Raw genomic sequence first — 24,813 nt, forward strand, 5'->3', positions numbered from 1 at the left:
TAATAAATTCAACATTTAGTTTGGCAACATACCGAATAGCCGATGTAAGAATGTAATAGAAGACACCCAATGTGGGTTATTTCAGCTGACTGATGCTGGTTTTGCAATGCTACATGTGCATATTTTAGAATTTGCAGGCAGATGCTTTGCAGAGACCACCTGTTGATCAAAAATCAGAGACGTCTGCACTAAACCATAGTACAAGTTCATCCAAGAAACAAACAAAAAAATTGACCTATCACTTGGCTGGCCAAAACAAGCTTCTCTTAAGCTTCATCACCTGTCTACTATGATAAAAGACAAACGCTCATATTGTCAAAACGCGCGCACATGCACACACGCTTAATGAGTCTTGTGCAATACAGGATCTCTATGAATAGTATAGTAGTGGAAGTGAAGGTCACATGCTTTTTAAGCTGGAGGACTCAGTTCCAAGAACAAATGACTTTGTATGAGTTGCCAAAAATCTGATTCGTGTAAGTATAGTTGTGTAAGTTTAGCCGTAGACCTGACTATTTGTATTTCTATTATTCCTTCTAGGATAAATTGTCTTGTCATTCTAACAATTCTGAGGTCAACCAGCGTGTTGGAGCCGATTATGTTTCGCTGGGTGGTATGCTGACTTGTAATAAGGAGAGCGGCAACTGTTATTTCCTTTATTGTCTGCACAATAATAGTGGACCAGTCGGGCAGCTTTCATTTTGTGTTAGCATCAGAGCTAAAATTACTCTTCAAAATAAATCACAGTTTCCCCCCCCCTACTGACATATTATAAAAACAAAATTGTATACTTCAATAGTAAAAACAATACTTTACTCTGGATCACAAAATCCCTACTGCTAATATAAGAATCTGCAACTGCTTCATGCCAATAATACAACTGTTTGACACACAAGCCTTTAAGAAAAACAAAACAAAAAAAACACTATAAAACATTCCATGGGTCCTTTTCATCTTCCAGTTCCACCTGACGAAGTAGTGCAATTTGCCTGAAGCCAGACACAACCATGCACATACATAAACACGCACACTGCATGCCTCTGTCAGAGCCACCAGGTGTGCAACGGTGATTGACAAATGACACTTTACACTATCTTATGTTCAGACATCACACACAGTCAAGAGGTCCACTCACAGCCATGTTGACATCCTCAGCTCTGCTTGCTGTCTGTAACACAACACAGTGCACTGACAAACTGATAAACTTAAACTTAAAACAGCAGTGAGAGAGAAAGACAATTGGCAAATTTGGCAAATTTTCACTGCTGGGGTTGATTGGTCAGCGGTAAAGCCAAAGGGCAATTATACAAAACAAAATAGTGCAGTAAGAGTAAGGAAAATGCTTTTGGATGTTGCAGGCAAATTGTTCTCATTTTTAGATTAATATCACTGAATATTTAATGCTGGCAGAACTTGGAAGTGCGCTTTGACCAAAAGGTTTCTTCCAGCTGCTACTATACACTTCTCAGTGGAATGTGGGGAAACCAAAAATACATGGGTTAATATTAAAGCCCCCACTCTTCTATGTAACCTCCTGCTCATTTCTGTTTAACTTAAAGTCATCAGATTTACCATAAGACAGTAAGTGAAGCTTCTGTTGGGCTAGGTAATCTCAAATCCTACATTAAAAATCATGACTAAGTAGCCTTAATCTATCCACAAATCTCTCTTGGACGTCATTGCTCTCCCTCTCTTGTTCTGCTGAGCCCCTTCACATCAAACACATTCTCCACATTACACAACACAGATAAAGCCACTCGACACAGCAGCTAAATCTAAGGATAACCCCACTTTATCTTCTGACACACTCACAGGCTCGCACAGATGTTCAACCTTTATCACGCCCAACTCAAAATACACACATCCAAGAAACAAATGTTATGTTTAATAACTGTGGTTCAAATGCTTATCAATGGAATGTTGAAGCCAAAATTATACATTTCAAATCATCTGTCCAGGGTTTAACCGAAACTTATGTCCAAAGTCAGCTTGTGTTTGCTGATGGATGGAAGGATGATTGATCTGGTCATCAGAATGGGTGAGTCATGAAAAAGTGGTGACATTGTGACTGACGCTTTGACGGCCATCATGGTGAAGAGATTGGTGGCTACAAAGAATTCCTTACAGCGGTGAAGGCTTTTCAGATGATAAGCAAAATGGTATGAATTGACTTATCTGGTTAGATACTCCGCTACCCTGCAAGTCTGGCCCAGTTTGATTTAACTGCTTGTGCAAATGAATATAAAATACCATGAGCTTCTCTAATTAAAAAGGGTCACTGTGTTAATTACAGTCCAACTTGTTTTGAGCTGTCTGATGATCAACAATACAATACGAGCAGGTGTTAATCACAGGCCAAAAGAGTGTGGAGAATCCATTCATTAGAATGTGAATTTTACCGATGGTAACAAAATTTGTGAATTTCAATGATAGCCTGAGCAGTAGCTATGGTCTCTTAGCAACTCAGCAATGGCAACGATGGGAAAGCTGTTGTTACATGTCATTAAGTGAATATACTTGCACTTTGTGTTGACATTTATGGCCTTCGTCTGCCCATTTTAGGACTTGGTGTAATCACAGATGACTTTCTGTTGCTTGGCATTCTATAATGTTGTTTGGCAGCTAGCTAGGGAAATACTGCGTGAAAGAGTACACAGCAGAATAGGAGTTCTAAGAATGGTACATTTCAATGATTCACTGATCTAACACTACCAAAAGTAACAAGAACTGACATATACACTGAAATGGCCTAGTGCTGCGCCATAACATTTGTAAAACGGCATTATTCATTTCACGAATTTAAGGGTGTATTCAGACCTGCACGGTTTGGTCCGCTTTAAACGGACCAGAGTTCGTTTCCCACGTTGGTCCTAACCTTTTGTGCAGGTCTGAATACACACAAACTAATTCTGGTGCGGACCAAACAAGCGGTCCGAGACCCACTTTTTGAGGTGGTCTCGGCCCGCTTCCAAACGCACTCGGTGCGGTTCGCTTCACAGTCTGAATACAAACCACGGCTGATCCGCTCCAACTGCAGGACATATGCGCCTTTTGGGGCTTAACAAGCCACCGTAGCCGAGCATCTTGTGGCGGAAACATTGCCCGGTAGTTAACTCATCCACTCCCAGCCATTTTCACAGCAGCAATCCCGTTCGCTCCCAGCTGTTTTACTGAATTTTGACTGATTTTGCAAGGCCCACAGAATATAGTGTTCAATTGCTATTAAAGCATGGAACCTATCAAAAGAAAGATTAAAATCTCTTCTTTCATCAGGAAAAAAAAGTATGTTTCTATCTGTTTCCGTTTTGCAGCAATTAGCATTATAAGAGAGCTAAGTTTCATCAGTTTTCACAAATCTATTTAAAATTCTAAGTAATTTAGCTTTTTTATTAGATGGCCCTGTTTGATCTCCTGTGCTCTGCTGCCACCTGCTGGGCATTTGTGTAATAACTACCATTTCTGCAACCGTTCTTTGCAGTTGAGAGGCTGCATCAAAGCCTTCTGTATGCTCTAGCATAAAAACAAACAACCAAAAAAACGTATAAATACATCTTTGGGACACTTAAAACATTAAAAGAAAAACATATTTACATGTTATTGGGAGCAAATGAGTTATTATTGTGCTAAATTAATTAATAAATCATGCGTATTTCTTTTAGCCACACTGCTGTCATCATGTTGTGGTGCGGGTGGAGCACGCGAATGCAACGGCTCCACCGACGGCGTTCCAAAATTAGAAACAGCATCGCGGAACCTCCGTTGAATGGGCTGCTCTTGACGCTTGCAAATATATTACATCTAATATCGCCATAAATATGCCTAGCAGCAATGCAGCACGTCGGAATGTCATGTTTTCCTCTATTTCCAGGTTTCGTTATGTGTTCAGCCCTCGTCATTTTTGTCCAATGGGAGCACAGATCGTCACGCGGGTCGACGTGATTACGCAATATAGTCCACTTGCAAAAAGCACAGTGTGAATATGAAACGCACCAAACGAAAAAAAAAGAAAGTCCGCTTTTGGTCCAGACCAAACAAGCGGACTAAAAGACTTTTCTGGTCTGAATACACTCCGTCTGGTTGTGAGGTTTGTGACGACTTCTTCTCTGTCGATATTTACTCTAACAAACTCATTTTCACTGTTCCAGACATCTAGCTTAAAAACGGGCCTTGACTGGAGCACACCACTATAGTTATTAAAAGATTTCACTCTGCGGGAGGGCAGCAGAGAAATAATCCAGTAATTCGTCTTAGTCACAGCAAAAAAAAAAAAAAAGGGCAATGTGTGCAAGTCTTAAAAGGTAATCAAAACACATCTTCTACATTTTACACTGATAATGTACCTAGGTAGATTTGCACACTTCACCGTTATTGTTTTAAACTGGTCCTTTCTGTGCCTGTCTCAGTCAAGCTGTCTGACAACATCTGAAAGCTGGCTTCTTGCAGCAATTTTCTCAGCAACAGAGAAAGTACTGTACTTTTTGTAAGACAAAAACAAACCATTAAAAGGACAATGGGAAGAGGCCTTGACCTTGTCAGAACTGTATACTCCAAATGTATTTTGTAATAAACACTGGAAACTTAGGAAATGTTTCCAACTAATTACCCCATTGTTTGAAATTCTCCACAGTAAACTTCAATGATTTCAACATATTCTGATTTGATTAAGTGTTGTGGTTATGTGAATGATGTCCCCAGGCCCTCTAGGTCTTATTAATATGATTCTCCTATACCTATATACAAACAAAAACATTTTGACAATTGTTCACTCACTTATAGGCAGATGCAAACACAGACGTACTTGAACTAAACAAGTATTGTGTTTCTTCCCACTCCTCACAACACCACATTTTTTTTAAGTAGATGAAGCGAAAAACACTGAACCCCCAACATACGTCTCACACAACCACACGCATGTACACGCACACAAACACTGTCACAACACCAACCAAGCAGTAAAGTCAGTGAGATGTCCATTAATGTTTGTTGTAGTGCCTATATGGTCAAACAATGTCAAAATATGTCGACCAAAAACTTGCTTCATAAAAGTTATTGGAATACACTGCAACATGGCACAGAAAAGACGCTTTGATTAAGTGTCTGATGCTGATCACAATGACACATTTTTCAAACAGAACTTTTGTAGAATCCTATAAAATCCATTGAGTGCATATATCTACATTAGAGGACAAAACCAGACGGTCTCACATGAGAGGGAGTAATACATTACTTACACATCAGCCTGTTTGAAACTGAGAACCACTTCTTGGTAGCGATTAATATGAAGGGCTACTAGTTTGACATACACTTCTGAGGTGACTTCAAATTTAACCACATCAGTTTCAGGTTACAAACAGTTGTTTTTGTAATAAATTAAACTGACAATATGTTTTTCCCCCAGTAAATTGATTATGGTACATTTACTGATTTGGTCCGAAATGTCAGAAAACAGGCACAATTGTTCTTCATTTTCCAAATCAAAGCAAATGTTTCCAAATGTCAGACAATCAGTTTACTTTTATGAAGGACTACATAAATCAGAGAATATTACTATTAGGAAGCTGAAATTAGAGAATTTGAACTATGTTTAGTTAAACTAGGTGTCACCAACCATTTGGAAACTGAGGGCTACTTCTTGGCATTATTAGTGCTACCAGTTTAATACACACTTCTGAAATAACAAAAATCGCTGCAATTACCTTTTAAGCAAATGTTCTCATGTTATTATCATCAACGAAATTCATTTATGTAAAAGATTATGGAATGATTTCTGACAATAGTTAGGAAACAGATCAATACCAAAATGCAAAACAATTTCTGTAAACCTGCATCAGTGTCTGTGTTCAAATAATTACTAATACAACATTCCTAGAAATTCACGATGTTCCGTCACTGGTGAGCTGTTTTATGTGGACGTTGGGGACTACCTGAAGCCCGCTGGCACCATGTTGGTGACCCCAGAGTTAAAAAAGTGGCTCTAAACAATCAATTATCAAAATAGTTGATGATTTGATGATTGATTAATTTATAATTAATTTTGACAACTCTACACCACACCAAATATACTATACATATAATAACAATTGTGTGCATTCTCCAAATGCTGTACTCAAATACAAGAGTGGCACACTCAAGAACTGGTGGCCCCAAGGGAAGTATAATACACATTACCCCTGGCATATCAAGTGATTTCATGCACCTTGAGGCAGCACAATCGAGCAGTTTGTTCAGCAGGTCAAAAATAGCCGTCTACTGTTACAGCCATTACTACACCAAGTCCTGCAAGATTTTTGTCCACACAAGGCCCAAGGGAGTGACTGGGACCAAGATCAGCAAAGGTTAACAAGCCCCTGTGATCACTGCAAATGTTGGTATTCTGCCTCAGGTTTGATTACTTCAAAAAGCAAATTTGGTGCAGTGGCACTAGTCTTCATCGGACGAGCATGCAGGCATAAACAACACTCTGGTCAGCTGACCTAGTGCTTGAAAACCAAGACCAGGAAAAACAGAAACATGAGCACCACCACAACTACAGTACATCAAGTGCCTGTTGTTATTCTGATTCTTGTTATCGGTGCCCTAAGTTTCCCCTGAACCACACACAAGCGTCCACAAGTGGAGAGATAAAAGTGGAAAGAGTGTGTATGCATCTGCCCTCATTATGCGAACTGATTCAAGTCACATTTTCCTTTGTTACAAGATCGCTGCAAGAATTTTAAGTCTCTTTGTTGGCATTGCAGGGACAGGACTGACTGGTTCTTACATAAATCGCATATTATGTGTATGTGCTCGTATAGAGTACAGTATATGAACAAAATGCTTAGCGTATAATTAATGTAATATTTTTTTAACATTTCGTTAACCGTCTGGGTGGAAATCTGAAAACTCTGACTCATTAAAAGGGACATGCATGGCAAGGAAACGCAGGTGACAGATGTCATCAATTTGTGCATCACTGGCCCTTGCAGGACTGGAATGGACCAATACAAGTGCAAAGCATGTCCAAACTTACGAGGGAACTGCATGTGAAGATGATACAGTATATTGCTGAAGGCATTTGGGAATGAAACCAGCAATATTAAACATTGACAGTGTCATATTAACAATGACAGCAATAATCATCATCACCATAATAATGGTCTTTGTCATGATTTATGGGCGCACTACTTGACAGGTCTTAGTGTTCATATGAATGTATATTTCATTTAGGGCTGCACAATATATCGAAAAAATATCGATATCGCGATATTGGCCCTTGCAATATGCATATCGCAAAGGCACGCAATAAGTTTTATATGGAATTTTTTGCTTTTTATATGAATTTGACCACTCAGATGCTAACTAAAATGTGCATCGGCATTCAATAGTTGAAAATTATCAAGACATAATTACACTTAATTAACTAAGATTACATGAAGGTTGCTTATTTTCCCCCATGAAAAATGTTTTTCTTTCATTAGGTAATAAAAATGTAATTTCTTTAGGTAAATGTTAAATATCGCAATAATATCGATATCGCTATGTTCAGCAAGTGTATCGCATATCGCATGTTTTTCGTGCAGCCCTAATTTCATTCATTCATTCATTTTCGTGACCGCTTATTCCTCACAAGGGTCGCGGGGGGTGCTGGCACCTATCTCAGCTGGCTCTGGGCAGTTGGCGGGGGACACCCTGGACTGGTTGCCAGCCAATCGCAGGGCACACAGAGACGAACAACCATCCACACTCACAAGCACACCTAGGGACAATTCGGAGTGGCCAATTAACCTGCCAAGCATGTCTTTGGAATGTGGGAGGAGGCCGGAGTACCCGGAGAAGACCCACGCGGGCACGGGGAGAACATGTGAATGTATATTTATCTAACAAAATTGATGTTAGGAATAAAAGTAATAATTGTTAATAATTTTATAATTGTAATAATTGTTAATAATTTTTTGCTTTAAATTCATACATTTAAAACTGTCAAAAATATAATAATAAACAGACATCAAACATATTAGTATTACCAAATATCAGAAAGAACATTTCCCACTATTAATCAGTATTGGTATCTCTCCTTTCCCAAATGGGGCGATCTTGGATGCCATCATCTGGGTGATACTGCCCTCTAATGGATTATCCGTGCAATGCATGTGTCAGATCATATACGTCAGGGTTTTAATGGGGAGAAAAATATTAGACTCATGAAATAGATGGCTCAAAACATCTTGTATTTCATATGATAAGTTTGGCATTTTAATTAAAGAGTTGTCTTAATATTGTGGAACTGAATTATGTCTATAAAGCAAATGACAAGCAAATCTCTATTTTTGGGTCAGCAGAAGCTTCTAAGGCAGTGGTCGGCAAACTCAGTCCTTGAGGCCCGGAGTTCTGCAGGTTTTGGATGTTTTCCTGCTTAAACGCAGCTGATTCCAATCAACAGGATCGTTTTCAGGCTTATGCAGAGCTTGTTGATGAGCTGATCATATATCAGCTGAGTTGGAGAAGGGAAACATCTAAAACCTGCAGGACTCTGGCCCCGAGGACCGGGTTTGCCCAATACTAAAGGCTAATTAACCTGATAGTACAGTGCAAGTCCCGCTCCAAACATAATGAAAAAATACCAACTTGCCTGTTAGCTAGTGATGCTAGTCTGTGAGATGATAGTCTGCTACCTGACAACTGTCAAGGTACCCTTGGAGTAAGGAACCATGCAGTGTGTAGTGTACACCCCTTTAACTCTGACATCTCTTTCCAAGCTTGTGTGTCTGTGTGTTCTGGTTCTCTGTGTGGTTTGTAACACAAAAATAAGAGTCAAGCACAAGTTGAATTTTATCTTTTAAAAAAAGTGGTCCGGTCCTCTGCAGGAGCCTAATAATTATCCTGATTAATGAATCCGGTGTGTTTGAGCAGAGAAACCTTGAAAACATGTGTTTTAAAATATTATTTATATTTTTAATAAGATGAAACACTGATTGCTATACTTAAGGGACTGTTGATTTAGTCTGAATTAGATTGCAGCTGAACTTTACATCGGGAATTAGGCATTGAAAGCTTAACTGTTAAAAGAAATATTTTTACCTTTCCATCAACAATTCACATTCATAATCAAAGCATTCGTGATGTGAGTGTTTCACATTTTTTGCTTGTGACTAGTTTGTTGTTGCCTTATGACTAAATGATTCAAACAATGGACAGTGTAAGGAAAACTAATTCAAGTGGGAGACAATGGTGAAAGAGCCAGTGTCAATTGCACACATGTAACCAGATGCTGTAAGCCATGGCCATGACTTCAGACTTTTTCCACAGGAGCACACATGCGCACGCACGCACAGGCAGTGCAGTGCCGAGTTAGCATGCAGTCATCGTAGGCTGGCACAGAACGAGCCGAACTCTATTGAGCCAGACGTCCATTGTGATCTTACACAGTGCGATCACACAGGCATGTATGTGCTTCCCGCAGCAGAACACACAAAGAAACAGCTGGCCAACTGGTTTGCGATGGGGCGGAGCAAAACATTTTTGATCTAAGACATGCGGAGGAAATCCAAGTCAGTATGATGTGTGAGCTCTACTTGATTAAGGTATGGTTACAAACAGATGTTTGCAAACTACAGGGGAGCCTCCAAAGTTGAACACCTGAAAAGTGGTCAACTTGGAGTTTAACTAAAAATTTCTGAAACAAATTACTGTGTGTTTCAAAGCCAAACAATACTTTGAGTTGGAACAATCATCAGACACCAGCAAATCACAAAATCAAATCATCAGCTTTTTGTGGCATTTTGAGTGATGCTACAACTGAGGGGTACGAGTATTGGCTAGGAGGAAAAGTAAAAAAATAAATAAATAATAACATAACCAGTACTGTGACATAAAAAAAATGGATCTTGTCGGTTGCCTGCTATTCAGTATCAGGATAGACCGATTATTGGCCGGGCCGATTACCGACGCTATGAGCAGTTTGACGAATACTGGCATCGGCCTTTTTGAAAAATCATATGGCTCATAATAAATCAATTAAAAGACTTCTAACTTTAGGGAACTATTATTTAAATATAACTTTATATGAAATGCTGCTGACCCTGGGAACTCTTTGCACCTGGTTTTTTTTTTTTTTGGGGAGTGAAATTTAAACTAAAATAGGTAAAAACTTAGAAATTCAAATGTTTTGAAATTTTGGCAGTTTATTTACAATAGAAAAGTTTAACCTATGCCGACGAGCCTGGGAAGTCCATTAATTTTTTGTTGTAATTTTAAAACAAATATGTCTACTGCCTAAGATTAAAAAATAACACTCCAACATTTCACAAATCTTAAAAGTTGTTCATAAAACATATGCTTAAAAACATTTCGACAAAGTTAAGAGTTGGAGTTTGTATTTGAATGCCAATATTTTCTTTTTAGAGAAAATGAATATTGGTTCCAAATATCGATCGTCGGGCACCTTGACTGTAACAGCCCTGAAAAAAAAAAAACATATGTCTATCTCTAACTCATACTAATTAAATATGAACTATAATTTCATATTTTACTGTTTTAAGTCTAGGTGAGGCATTTTACTTTATTTTTGTTTTATTTTTGCCCTGTGATTGGCAGGTAGCTTGTCCAGGGCAAAGGTTGCCTTTTACTTCTTAACAGGATAAGAAGTCAGTAAAATGAGAAAATAGATGGATATAGTTTTATTAACTTCTCTTTATGCTTGTGTGACAAGAATTGTAAAAGTTACTTCAAACGCTGCATCGAGAGTTAGTTACGAAAAAAATAACAATTGGAAGTTAACAAGTGTCACAGAACAGATGTTAAACTGGAGGTTCCACGGTATCACGGGTTTATTATCTGCATCATGTAAAAAAAAAAAAAAAAAAAAAAAAAAAGTAACAACTAGTGGAAATTTGGAATGCACCTTGCCGTTAACACTGACAATAGATAGCAGACAAGATCACTGAATGCACACACAAAAGAAAAACACAACAAGGTGTCATTCGTCTTTCCAAATAGGCTAACACCTGTTCTGTGCTTTTACTGCCAATCCCTCACAATTTAACTGCTTACATCATTGCGCATGCTGGAAAAAGTGCTGTCACCACAGGCGTGTAGGGAGACTGTACGCAATATGTGAAAAAAAAAAAATGTTTAAAAAAATAATAATTCTAAAAGAAGACAAGATGTCATCCTAAGGGAGCTTACTGAGGACTGGCAGCATTTTTGCACATCAATGTTCAAATGTTGACAGTTGTGGGCCATTTTTAATGAGTTCTAGTGAAACATCAAAGTCATTGGTCTTTTACAGTCATAAACCTACCTGGCACCGGATGAAATATGCTGGACTGCCCCTCTTTATATCTTTATCGTGGTGTTATTGGGTGCTGATTCCATCTGCGGGGACAAACACGAAATAAAAGGTGAAATGAAAATTACATGCAAATACTTCAAGTGAATGTTAAAATGTCAGTATATTGCCTTCTGAGCTGCACGTGAGTTTAAAAAAAATAAAATAAAAAAAATAAAAATAAAAAACAAGAGAAGTTGCTGAAAAGCCAACAATTCAGATAAAAGTTTATGAGCTGTTGTTCTATTCCCCGTTATGCACCTTGGTGGGTGCGAATAGACAATGCGAGTCTAATATTTAATCCCAGACATGAGTGAATGAGCTACACAATACCTGTGTAGGTACTGTATGGCTTGGCCAACAGAAGAAAGTGTCTTTATGTGCACACAAAACACACACAACATTTAGCTTATCAAATAAATATACAATGCTGTTGGCATATCTATGCACATATAATTGCAGCTGTTTGTATGTGCAAGTTTTGTTTTTTGTTTTTTTTTGTAAGGGGGTTGGACTCGTTAAGTTTTGTACTTCTTCCTACTCCCTTTTGAACATGTAAGCTGTGCTTAATGACCACGTATGTAAAAAAAAAACTTTTATTTTAAATATTTTTATTTTAAAATTTCTGTATTTCTGTTGCTTGTTTGTATGTTCAACAAACAAACAAACAAACAAACAAACAAACAAACAAACAATCCTGCAGTGATGGGGAGACAAGTACAGGACATTTCAGGGTGCTTCTGAACGCTAATACTATACTGTATAATAATAATAATAATAATAATAATAATAATAATAATAATAATAAGAGTAAATACGTAAACTATTCATATCTCAAAATCAACTCGGCGCAATTTTGCATGTGTTAAGTGTATGTTTAGAAATATAACTGTTACTGCCTTCGTATATTTTACCGCATAAAAGCTCGAATATTCATTGAAAATTCACAAAAACGACACACTAACATGTCAGTGAACGGCTTGCGGCTCACTAAACTCCTAAACTGCTGGAGAACACCTGTGCACCTCCTCGCTTTTTAAATCAGTTTAGCAACTCCAAAACTATGACGCCAATCAATTGGAGAAAGTAGGTGAACAAACGTCCAACTCTACTACATCAGCCCCCTACCTTGGAAGACAACAGTCCAACTGTGTGGATCCAAAACTCGTTTAAGTAAATCCAGCTAACGTCCAGCTAACGTCGGTTAACATCCGAAAGTCGCGGAGAACCCGAACCGGAGGTGGCGGTGCTGTTGTCAGCAGGCTTTACCGCGACGCAGAGGATGGGGAAGGGGGAGAGAGAAAAAAAAAGTTGTGGCGGCGAAGTTGCTGAAAGAAAGCCCGGCCCCCTCCAGTACGGCCCCACTCCTTCTCTTCCTCCTCCTCCGCCGTCGCTCTTCTGCTGACAGAAATAGCAAGCGAACAAGGCGGGCCCCACCAAAAATAGCCTCGATTTAACTCGGACCTGGATCATTGTTTTCTGACATATTCCCATTGGATGCACGCGACAGCCGATCAGTGACTATCTCCTTGTACTGTATTTTCTAATAATCATCATCACGAACATAAAAGGCCACAAGGTGAGTGCTTTGGTTAGTCAATGGAACCTACTCTGTGGCTCCATCTGCTGTCAGTCAAATTCACACCCAGAGCCAGATGAAAGACGCCAGGGCCGTCCTCCAAGCCTTCTTTTTTGACTGTGGGACTCTCAGTGTCTATGTTTATGGGCCAAAGGACCGTAGAATTGACTGTATTTCTTTTAGTGTTATATGCTACAGAAGTCAAAGAAACAACGGGTGCCAAACGCACGGCATCTGGATGTTTTGATGAAAACGTATACAGTATTAAGACATATCTGTTACTATTAATTCACCTCAGCTGGATGTGTGGCCTTCCACATATCTTGAACCAATGTAGACATATATATATATATATATATATATATATATATAGATGCTTCTCGGTTTAGGCAATAAACTTTACACCCTCTTCCAGTCATCGCTATTACACAAGCCGGGACTGCAATGTTTCAACATGATTTATGCTGAAACAAACTTTATATTTCATCCAATAAAGCAATTTTTCGCAATGATTTGTCATGCTGAGAGATAATCTGATGCAGGCTTCTATGTCACAGTTGTTGGAAAATTTATGCTAATACAACACTAGTCAAAGTGCTGTTTTGCTGGTCTATGGTCTGTGATTTCTGATGGCATATTAGGGCCACGTATAAATATATATTTTTTTTTAGTGCGGGGGCAATTTTCTGGAAAAAAAAAAAAAAAAAACGCAAATTTGCGACTTTAAAAAGTCGCAATTTGCCACTTTATAAAGTCACAAATTTGCCACTTTATAAAAAAAATATTTGTCAAAAAACTCGGAGATTTGCGAGTTTAGAAAGTAGCAAATTTGTGAGTTTATAAAGTGACAAATTTGCGAGTTTATAAAGTGGCAGATATGGGAGGGAAAAAAAACAAGAAACTTGTGAGAAATACACGTAGCGTAATATTCGGATGTTTGTGTAGTTACGTTGTGTCAAATCTGCTGCTCTCCGTCATTTGAATTAACTAATTGAATTAACCTAAAGTATGCTAGCTTCTGATTGGTTAGTGTTAGTCAGCTGATAGCAGATCAACTCAACTTTATTTATAAAGCGCTTTAAGAACAGGCGTTGCTGTATACAAAAAAAAAAAGTTTTGCAGTAAACAAGAACAAAGCAAACATTTTGAAGTGCAAATACAGGTTTTTTTTGTTTTTTTTTTGTTTTTTACAAGGAAATACATTTTACATCAGTGAATAAATGATAAGTAGTGAATAAAGAGATAAATAAATACATAAATAAGTAGACTAAACATCAAACTCATACACACCACAAAACACCAAGAACAAGTCTCAACGAGTAAAGTTTAAATTAAGAATGAATCGTCTCCATCCTGCCTTTTCATTTTATAAACAGTGTCCCATTAACCGCCAACAAATCTTCACATTAGACCACTGTTTCTCAGCTCCGGAACTCGAGTACCTCTATCTGTTTTTTTTCCATGTCTCTTTCAGCCAACACACCTGAGGATCGTTATCAGGCTTCATGCAGAGCTTGCTGATTGCTGGTTAAGAACCACTGACATTAGACTACATAATAGCTACGCTACGTGTAGGCACTATTTGTTGTAAGTTTCTGAGTTTTTTTCTTGCGAATTTGCCACTTTACAAAGAAAAAAACATAAGCACATGAAGAAAATTATTCCGCTATTCTATATGACTGAAATGTGACTCGGAACAAAAAATAGCCAAACAAAAAGTGTCCTGGCTGAGGAACAAAGAAGCGACCATAAATAAAAACAAACATCCGACTCCATGTTGTTTTAACAGATAAGCAATATTTAAAGACTTGAAAAATCCTTTTATGTGTGTACCGGGCCAAAGGTTGTGTTTTCCAGAAATGAAGTGCGTGCACAACTATGATGTGGGAAGTTATGACTGGTCTACCCAGTCACCTGGTCACCTGCAACAATAAGAAAAAATAATAATCTAACATACACAGTACTTAGAAGCACTGCGGCCAAGAAAAACGCTACAAAAGTAAGAGAATTGACTATTTGGAATAAATAAATACAAATTAATGGAAAAAATATATATTTTTGGTTGTAAATGTAAGAAAGTGTCAGCCTGTATTTAGGCCATCAACTAAGAACTTGACCCAAAAAGTTTGAGAACTGTTGAGGCTCTGTCAGAGTGCAACATCCTTAGCGTGACACAATGTGATCAGCTAATAATACGTTGAATTAGAAGAGACAGGCCACGTATTAAACTCATGACTAAAATGGGGGACATTCTGTGGTCTCTCTTCGTGGCATGTACGTAGTTGTTTATTACAAAAAGAAGGCAGGCTTTGTCTGAGAAAATGGTGCCTTTTGCGTACTACCTACCCCATTTGCGTTAATACCAATAACAGACTGCATTGTGTAAATAGATGCAAGTACAAGTGGTATATTCTGTTTTTTTGTGTTTTTGTTTTTGTTTTTTGCAGCCATTCATTATTGACACTAGCTGATTCTAGTGAAAACAAATATATAGCAGTACCTGAACTATACTGAACTGCATGATAGGTAACGGTGAAGTGTTGCAAGTCACATCCGTTATGTTTGCAGTTTTTGCCGTTTCACCTCCATTATATGGAGTCATGTTTGTGACTGGCATTTTCCACATTTAGAAACACAAGCTTGTAATGTGGAGCCCATTACTGTCTCACAGTAAAAAGGTTTGTGGGTTGGAATGGGAAATGTTGCTCACGCACATGTTCACACATGGTGTGTTCTATGCATTTGCGCAGCATACCGTGTATGGACAAAAGTATTGGGTCAGCAACTTAACTGTTTGATCGCCAAAAACGTTTAATGGCGTATGCTAAAATCCTAATGAATGCCGCCATAAACGTTAATTGACGTTTACTACGTTTTGGGGGGTTTTTTTCCCCCTCAATGAGCAGTACAACGTCTTGTGCAACGCTGCCTTTCATCGGGGTTGTGAAAAACCAAAACAGGAACTAAATATGGCCAGTAGATGGCAGCATTGTATCTCTTTTCAATGGACTCACGGCGTATCAAATTATAATGAAACATGATGAATCTAATGAAATAGAACATTTTCAAGGATGACATGCATGATCAAAGCCTTCGTCACATTAAATCTAATACACAGAGCATCACGAAACAAAAAAATATTAGTGTCAAAGTCACAAAAATCTTTTCTCTTTATTTTATTCTATTCTTCCGCTTATGCCACTCAAATGACCTATTTTGAAATGGTGATTACTAAAGAACGGAATAAGGTAGAGCATACTTTTTTCCTTTCTAATGAAAGAATGGAATCCAGTCTTTCATATGGTATCCACAATGTTTATGTAGTCATAGCGTGCAATATTCTGTTTGCCTTGAAAGATGCGTGAACAGTCAAGACTTGATTCTCAGCTGGTTCCACCTTTGTGAGCATTTTTCTTCTTTTTAATTAAATATAGACATTTTATTTTGTTTATCTTCTTCTTTTTGCTTGCTCTTCTCTTGTTGTTTCCCTCTTACTCATATTGCAAAATTCACAGGTTGTTGTTTTTTTTTTCCAGTCAGACAGTACAATTTTTTGCAAGTTGCACTCACATTCTCAATGTTTTTCCCCCCACTTTGAACCGTTCTTTTGTTTCCACAAAGCAAAACCATTTGCGTGCTTTTCATCCTATTTTCCAACCTAAGCGTAGGCTAGGTCACCGAGTGATGCATTCAAGCAGTATTGAAACCAAGTGGCGTGCGTCTGCTTTCCTCACAATGGGGGTCCGCCATCCGCTCGCTCAGCTTCCGGTGTCTCTGTGCAGACGGGGAACCCAAAGTACCTTTCTCATAACACCCCCATGAGTGTGTGGTGCTACATGCTCAGCAATGCACATTAGTGTGCATGTGTACACACTCGGTCCATTCAATTACACAATCTGCCATGAAGTCTGAATCACATCCGGTTTCAAGCTGAAAATAACAAAACCACATGGCGAGAGAAAAGTAGTGCAGCAAGCAACCGCCCACAGGGAAAGAGGGATACATACACAGTACACGCATGCACACTGCGAGTAAGTTCACATTTTCCACAAACATACATTTGATTAATTTCCTGTAACCCATGTAGATACATTTCATTAAAAGTATAAGTGACCCCGGTAAAGAACAGCAGTCATTTCTATTAGCCAGTTTGGGACAAGATGTGGTCAACTATTTGCTAAATAATTGCCTCCCACCTATTCCAACAAACCACTTGATCGAATAAGTCCGCCTTTAAACAACTGTGGGAAAATTAAAAAGATGTACACTTGTCAAATGAGATTAGATTGAGATGAAATTATAATGCCTGTTGCGTAAGGTAAGGCCTCAAGATTGTAAAGAGGAGAAAGAGACAGTCAACGCATTGACATGTAATGATGAGTGTTGAAAGCTAGAGGGTGGAAGAAAGAAATGAAGAGAGGGAGGGAAAAAAACAGAGGGAGGTTGAAAGCACTATAATAATGTTTGGCCTTGGCCTGCCAGCGGGGTCCTTCCCCCTAAGAAGCCAACAGGAATGTAAAGAATGCTGCATGAGAAGAAAAGTAGAGGACCGAGCGGAGGGGTGGGGGGAGACTGGGCAAGTTGATATGAAAGAAACAAAGAGGAAGAAGGTGGAAACAAGATGAGAAGAAGGAGGTACAGAAAGAAGATGTTTTTAAGAGAGATAAGAAAAAACAAGGCTATCAGATGTCTGAAAATGTGTTTCTTTTCTGCGATGAGGGAGTATGCAGGTGTGGTCAGAACAACTTGAACCACCCTCAACAATCGTTCTTCGGCGCACTGGAAACGTCACACCTGTAATACCCAACAAGAACTCCATCACCCCTCACCATGCCCTCATTTCAAGAAAACTCTGTTCCATTCTCACGCTCTTCATTTGATGGTCATGAGATACACTACTTTGAGAACATTCACTGAACAGACAGCGGGATGTCACATGAATGCACATGATACGCAGATGAGCACAAAGATGTTATCCATAGTTGTGCTATTCATAAAACTTTCAGCAGATATTAAAGAAATCATGTGGAACAGCTAAACTAAAATCGAATTGTATAGAGCTGTCAAAATTAATTGATTAATCAACAAGTATCTTCGACAACTATTTTAATAATCAAGTAATCATTTGGAGCCATTGTTTTTTATTTAAAATTGTCCAAAGCCTCTGATTTCAGCATATCAATAGCAATTTGTTCACTGATTTCTGTAGTCCTTCATGAAGGAAGACTGATTATCTTCTATGTTTAATCAAAATAAGACATTTTCTAAATCTGTTTTTAAAACAATGATCGAACCAGTAACATAGGACAACATCAATATCTCTTTTTTAAAAATCACTACACGAATACTAAGTATGAAATAAACACCAATCACTGGTTAATAAACAGTAATCTGTTATGGTCTGGGTTTTGGTTTGGGGGTTTTTGGTCATGTTTTCCTTGTGTTTCCTTTTCTGTCTGTCTCGTCAAGTTTTATCATGTCCACCTGTGCTCGTTTTCCCGTTCCCTTGTGTTATCCAATCAGCTCCCCAAGCCACTTGTGTCTTGTCCAGGTGTCTCTCGTTAGTATGTGTATTTAGTTCCCTGCTTTCGTTCAGTCCTTGTCAAATCTTTTTGTTGTTGTTGTCCTGGTCACATCTCGGTCCCTGCGCCTGTCTGTCCCGCCTGTTTAGTTTTCACTTAGTAAGTTTATTCCCAGCCTTGTTTTGTACTTTGTATTTTGTGTTGCACTTTGTTCTGAGTTAAATTAAACTTATTTAATAGCACACCGGCCACGCCTCTCCTTGCCTTCCTCCACTTGGGTCCACAACCTCCCACAAACCGTAACATAATCAGGGGAAAATGATTTTGAAATGCAATTTAACGCAAAAGTGAAATGAATCTGGTTAATCGATTGAATAACCGGTTCTAAAAATAGATTGACAGCACTAGAATTGTATCATTCTAAAATATGTATAATCTTGACCTTTCTCCTTTCTTTCTTTCTTTCTTGTGTGTTTGGTGTGCAGCCAAAACCTACCCTTTTTTTTTTTTTTTTTTTTTTTTTTTTTTTTTTTTTTTTTTTTTACAAAAAATTCGTGTCGTTTGCGGTTGTGGATACAGAGACCACACTAATCCATTATTTATACAACTAAAAACTGTAAAGTTTAATGAAGTGATGGAGTTTAATCGTCTCAAAATAAGGTTTTAAAGCCCGCCATGAAATGTTACCAGTTAATATACAAATTAAATTTAAAAAAAATTGTAAAATGAGTATAAATTAAGAGGAACAGATATTTTCTCCCAAAAAAATATTGAACAAAACAAAAAGATGTATTTCAACTCACGGTGTCATCTTATGGAATAATCTCGATTGTAAAACAAAATCATCTCAGTCCATATGTATTTTTAAAAATGTGACAAAAGCTCAATTACTGGAAAAATACGTATAGCACAGGGACATGCTGCTGGATTATTTTATAGGACTGTTACATTGAAAGCGTCTTGACCGGTCGCTGTCCTTTATTTTCTGTCTTTTTTTTTTAAATTTTTTTATTTATTTTTTCTAAAAGAGCTCAGAATTGTTCATTCGGTAGTCTTACCGATTCAACGTCTTATCATCATTGCTCTTTTTGTTTGTTTTTGTGTGTGTGTGTGTGTGTGTGTGTGTGCGTGCGTTTGCGTGTGTGCGTTTGCATGTGCGTGCGCGTGCACTGCAAATACGTATACATTTATACTCATTAATTCACCTAAAGCCTTATAAATATCCCATTACCCTTCGCCTTAACCAGGTACTTCAGAATCTTGCCAGAGTCGTGAGGTTTAAATGGTCAGGAGACCACAGAAAAGGTCAGAAAAAAATAAAGAGAAAAGAAAGATAAATCAAAGTGAAAACCAGCACCGGCCAAACACTTCCTGCCTTCCCCATGATTACAAAATCAAAGTCTTACGCCAACCCCGGAAGCCTCTAAATTCCAGCAAATTTAGCGAGATCTCAAGAGACCAGAGGAAAAACTAAAGAGAGGAAGGAGGGAAGGATCGATAAGGCAGAGTGAGATCCATAGAAGCCAGTACATCCAATCCATCAAAGTGAAATCCAGCACCAACAAAACCCCTCCTGCGTGGTTACAAAACCAGAGTCTTATGCCAACCCCAGAAACCTCAAACTTCCAATAAATTGAGATCTCAAGTGACCAGAGGACCCGGCGGGTGTAGGTGGCACGCCCGCCCCCCAGCACCCCCCCCCCCCCCCCCCCCCACCCCCCCCCCCCCACACCCATCTGGCACCACAATAGGCGGCCCGCCAGCGCAGCAGGGCTACTGGACAGCCCACCGGCCTCCGGAGCCCGCCCGGGGCGCCAGGAGTTCTACCGGAGTGGGGCAGGCCTCAAACCCCCGCCCGGCCCCCGGAGCCAGACGCCCGGGCCGGGGAGGGAGCCCCAGGCCCAGGGAGAGGGAGGGGGAGGGGGCGGGGGGCAGACAGGGGAGGGGGAAGCGGGGGGAAGACGACAGAAGACGACAAGAAGGCGAAAGGGCGGCTGCAGGGCAGGAGGGGGGGGGAGGAGGGAGGGCGACAAGGGAAAAGGGACCGGGAGGCAGAGGAGGATGGGCGGGAGAAGGCGAGGAGGGAGAGGCGACGGGGGGGAGGAAGGGGGAGGGGAGAGGGAGCCACGGGGCACACCAGAGGCCCACCCGCCCCGAACCACTCCGCCGGGCACGGAGCAGCGGACCGCGCCGGGACGGCACCGCCCCGGGCACCAGGGAAAGCACCCCAACACCGCACCCCACAGGGGGCCCAGGGAGCGGCCAAGACGCAACCGCTACCGAGCAGACAACGGGGGGGGGCAGAACCACCCCCGCCCGACCACGGGGGACGGCGTCAAGAAAATTGACTAATTAGCATGCAGTAACACCAAGTGTTGATGCTTAGTGCCCACTAGAAATAAATCTTAAGGAGTTAGTGAGTATAGTCGTATAGTGTGGTATGCTCGAGCCCACCAGCAGCAACTAGGTTCCTGACTAGGGGTGTGAATTGCCTAGTACCTGACGATTCGATTCGTATCACGATTCACAGGTCATGATTCGATTCGATACCGATTAACCCCGATACGAATTTATAAGTCGATTGTTGCGATTTTTTTTCATTCAAATTTAGAAAATACTAATCAGTAAGCTTGTAGAGTGTAAGATTTATATGAAAATGTATTATTTATTTATTTGAAATTTCAGTCTTATAGAGGTTGTAATCTGTTTCATGTTTGAACAGCATTAAAATAAAATATTAAGGCTTAATGTTCCGTTCATATAACATTCTTCCATGCTCAAGGTGTGAATCCTAAAAAAATAAATAAAAATAAATAAATAAATTTAAAAAAAAAATCGATTCTGCCAATTATTGAATCGATTCGAGAATCGCGCGATGTAGTATCGCGATATATCGGCAAATCGATTTATTTTTTTTAAACACCCCTATTCCTGACTATATAAAAATAAAATCAGATACAAAATACCAAATACAGAAGCAGCGAAAACAGAAGTTGTAACGATGTGGTGGCTCTCGTTAACAGGCAGAATCTTGGCAGGATTAAGTTGCCAAATTAAGATTAAAATATTCTATGTACATAGACCATATTTGTTTAAATCTTGATACTTGATTTTTATTTAAGGCAGAGATTTTTTCCAATGAGATATAATTTATTAGTAAGTTTAACCAGTGGTCGATATTTAGAGATTGTTTATTTTTCCAATTGACAAGGATTATTTTTTTAGCAATAGTAAGGGCTATAAATATAGATTGGGATTGTTTACATGGTAGCTCAGTTATTGTTAAGTCACCTAGTAAACACAATCTTGGAGATAAAGGAAGCCTACAGTTTAATATATCAGCGAGCTTTTCCAAGATTTTAGTCCAGAAATGCAGCACTGGAGTACATGACCATAAAGCATGAAGATAAGTATCGGCAGTGTTTTGTGAGCACTGGAGACAAATGTCGGAGTCAGAGAGTCCCATTTTTTTCATCATATATTGTGTAATATATGTTCTATGAAGTATCTTATATTGGATAAGTTGCAAATTTGTCTGTTTGGTCATTTTAAATACATTTTCACAGATTTGGGTCCAAAAGTCTGGTTCCGGAACTATAGACAAGTCTTTTTCCCATTTTAAAGTCGGTAAATACGTTTTATTTGTGTATAAAAATAACTTAGATATTTTTTATATTTTCTTTATTGTTGTTGGAGAAAGCTTTATAATATCTTTAGCTAAGACAGGCAGTTGGAGCGTATCCTGAAGTGTTGGGATTTGTTTCTTAACCATATTTTTAACTTGCAGATAATGTAAGAAATTTCCATTTTTTATTTCATATTTCTGGACCAAGTTTGTATACGATATAAACTTATTATCTGAGAAAAGATGATGAAGGTGTGTAATTCCTTTCTGCTCCCATAAGCTTAAATGGAACGACTGATTATTAAGTTGAAAGTCGGGGTTATGCCAAATGGGAGAGAGCCCACAGGGCGCCAATTGGGAGTTTGTAATTTCTAATGCCTTCCACCAGGAAGTCAGGGTGGCGGCTATCATTGGGTTTTTAAAACAATTATGTCGTTTTATTGATTTTGTAATAAAGAGTAAATCTGACAGTCTAAGATTATTACAATCCTTCTGCTCCAATTCCAACCAACAGTTAGTATCTCTGTTGGGTTGTGTCGATAGCACAAGATATTGTAGTTGATTAGCTATATAATAGTACATAAAGTTTGGTGCCTATAAACCTCCTTTAGATTTACTTTCCTGAAGAGTAGATAGACTAATTTTGGCTTTTTTTTTTATTCCAATAGAATTTTATGATAGCAGAGTCCAGCGATTGGAACCAGTTAGACGTAGGTTTAAATGGAATCATTGAAAATAAATAATTAATCTTTGGTAAAACTTTCATTTTTATAGTAGCTATCCGTCCTATTAAAGAGATCGGAAGATTATTCCAGCGCTCCAGATCACTACGGATACTATCCAATAATGGTAAAAAATTTAAAGAAGTTAATTCAGTTAACTTTGGTGAAATTTTAACACCTAAGTATTTTAAATTACCTGTAGGAAAGGAGTAGTGTGGATCCTGACTTGTAGGATTCCATGAATTTTCTGTAATAGGTAATAATGTTGATTTTGTCCAGTTAATAGAGTAATCTGATAAGTGAGAGAATTTAGTTATTAAGTTAAATGCTTCCCCTAGCGAGATAGCAGGTTCTTCTAAATAGAGTAGTATATCATCGGCATATAGATTAATTTTATGTTCTATTGTCCCGGAGTGGATTCCTTGGATCCGTCTATCCTGACGTATAGCTAATGCAAGCGGCTCAATAAATATAGCAAATAATAAAGGAGACATTGGGCACCCTTGTCTTGTTCCCCTTTGTAGAGTAAAACTCTGTGATGTAATCCCATTAGTAGTAACTGTAGCTTTAGGAGAATCATATAATATTGAGACCCATTGAATGAATGACTCCCCGAAGCCGAATTTATTTAAGACAGCAAAGAGGAAGGACCAGTTAACTTTATCGAAGGCTTTTTCTGCATCCAGCGAAATAACAACTGCCTTTTTATCATACCGCTGTGACATACTAATCAAGTTTAAGAGCCTCCTAATATTATTAGTAGAATGACGACCTTTAATAAAACCTGTTTGATCGCTATGAATAATTGTCGAGATTACTGTCTCTAGTCGAGATGCCAAGGCCTTAGCGATAATTTTAATATCGGTATTAATTAGTGATATCGGTCGGTAACTTGACGGGAGGGTGGGGTCTTTTTCTGGCTTTAATTAAAGTTTAATTGCTGCTATATTCATATCTTGACGTATATCACCCTTACTTTTAATTTCAGTTACTACTCTTAGAAATAATGGAGCAAACATTAACCAGAAATGTTTAAAAAATATAGCCGGATAGCCATCTGGACCAGGTGCTCTGCCATTAGGCATACTGTCTAAAGCACTATACAACTCATCTATAGTAAGCGGGGCATCTAGAATATCTTTATGTTCAATAGATAACTGAGGTATATTTAAGCTATTTAGGAATACCTCAATATGTTCAGGGTTAGGTCTATTAATTTCTGAGTATAGATTTCGATAATAGTTATAAAAAAATATGGTTAATTTCTTCTGGTGATTGTGTGCATTCACCATTTATATCTTTAATAGCCGTTCTAAGAGATTTTTCCCGATTCCGTTGAAGTTGATTTGCCAGGAATTTACCTGATTTATTATTATGTTCAAAATTATTATATCTCAACTGTTGTATTATAAACTCTGTCTTTTTAGATAACATGTTATCTAACTGTATTTTTATATTCTGTAGTTCTATCCACATTTGATTATTTGGGTTTAATGCATATTCATCCGTTAGTTGTTTAATTTTATCTTCCAGGTATTTTTCTAATTTTTGATCCTGTTTCTTTTTATAAGTTGAATATGATATAATTTTCCCTCTAATTACCGCTTTCCCTGCTTCCCAGAGAAGAGATGGAGATATATTTGGAGAGTCATTTATTTCCAAAAAATCTGCCCACTCCCTTCTAATAATTTTATCAAACTCTACGTCTTTCAGTAATGAGATGTTAAAACGCCATATCGGGGGAAGTTTAAAGGTAGAGTCAATTTGTAGAGTGAGGGAGACTGGTGCATGATCACTTATAATTATAGAATGTATTTTTATAGCAGTTTTATCAACAATAGAATTATTTGTAAGGAAAAAATCAATTCTTGAGAATGATCGGTGCACCGCAGAGAAGAAAGTAAATTCCTTCTTAGTTGGGTTTTGAAGTCTCCAGCCATCGCTGAGGCCAAAATCCTCCATATATTCATCTATTACTTTAGCGGATCGTAATCGCCTTGTATATATCGTATTATTAGAACGATCTATTAACGGGTTTAAGACCGTGTTAAAATCACCTC

The 24,813-nt window shown here is 38.5% G+C and overlaps 1 protein-coding gene across 3 annotated transcripts in view; it reads right to left on the reverse strand.

Moving 5' to 3' along the window:
- Nucleotides 1-24,813, reverse strand: part of hdac7a (histone deacetylase 7a) — an 86,654-nt gene that overhangs the window by 51,326 nt on the left and 10,515 nt on the right. Inside the window, exons 1-2 of one of the 3 annotated variants that reach the window (XM_077514988.1) lie at nt 12,434-12,707; nt 11,279-11,352 (exon numbers count right to left, since the gene is read on the reverse strand). The gene's annotated coding sequence lies outside the window, so the exon portion shown is untranslated. Of the gene's footprint in view, nt 1-11,278; nt 11,353-12,433; nt 12,708-24,813 lie in introns of those variants that run through there. The other 2 variants (XM_077514990.1, XM_077514989.1) reach the window with 2 other exon arrangements.

The sequence above is a fragment of the Festucalex cinctus genome, chromosome 2 (assembly GCF_051991245.1).
Source record: "Festucalex cinctus isolate MCC-2025b chromosome 2, RoL_Fcin_1.0, whole genome shotgun sequence".
NCBI classification, from domain to species: domain Eukaryota; kingdom Metazoa; phylum Chordata; class Actinopteri; order Syngnathiformes; family Syngnathidae; genus Festucalex; species Festucalex cinctus.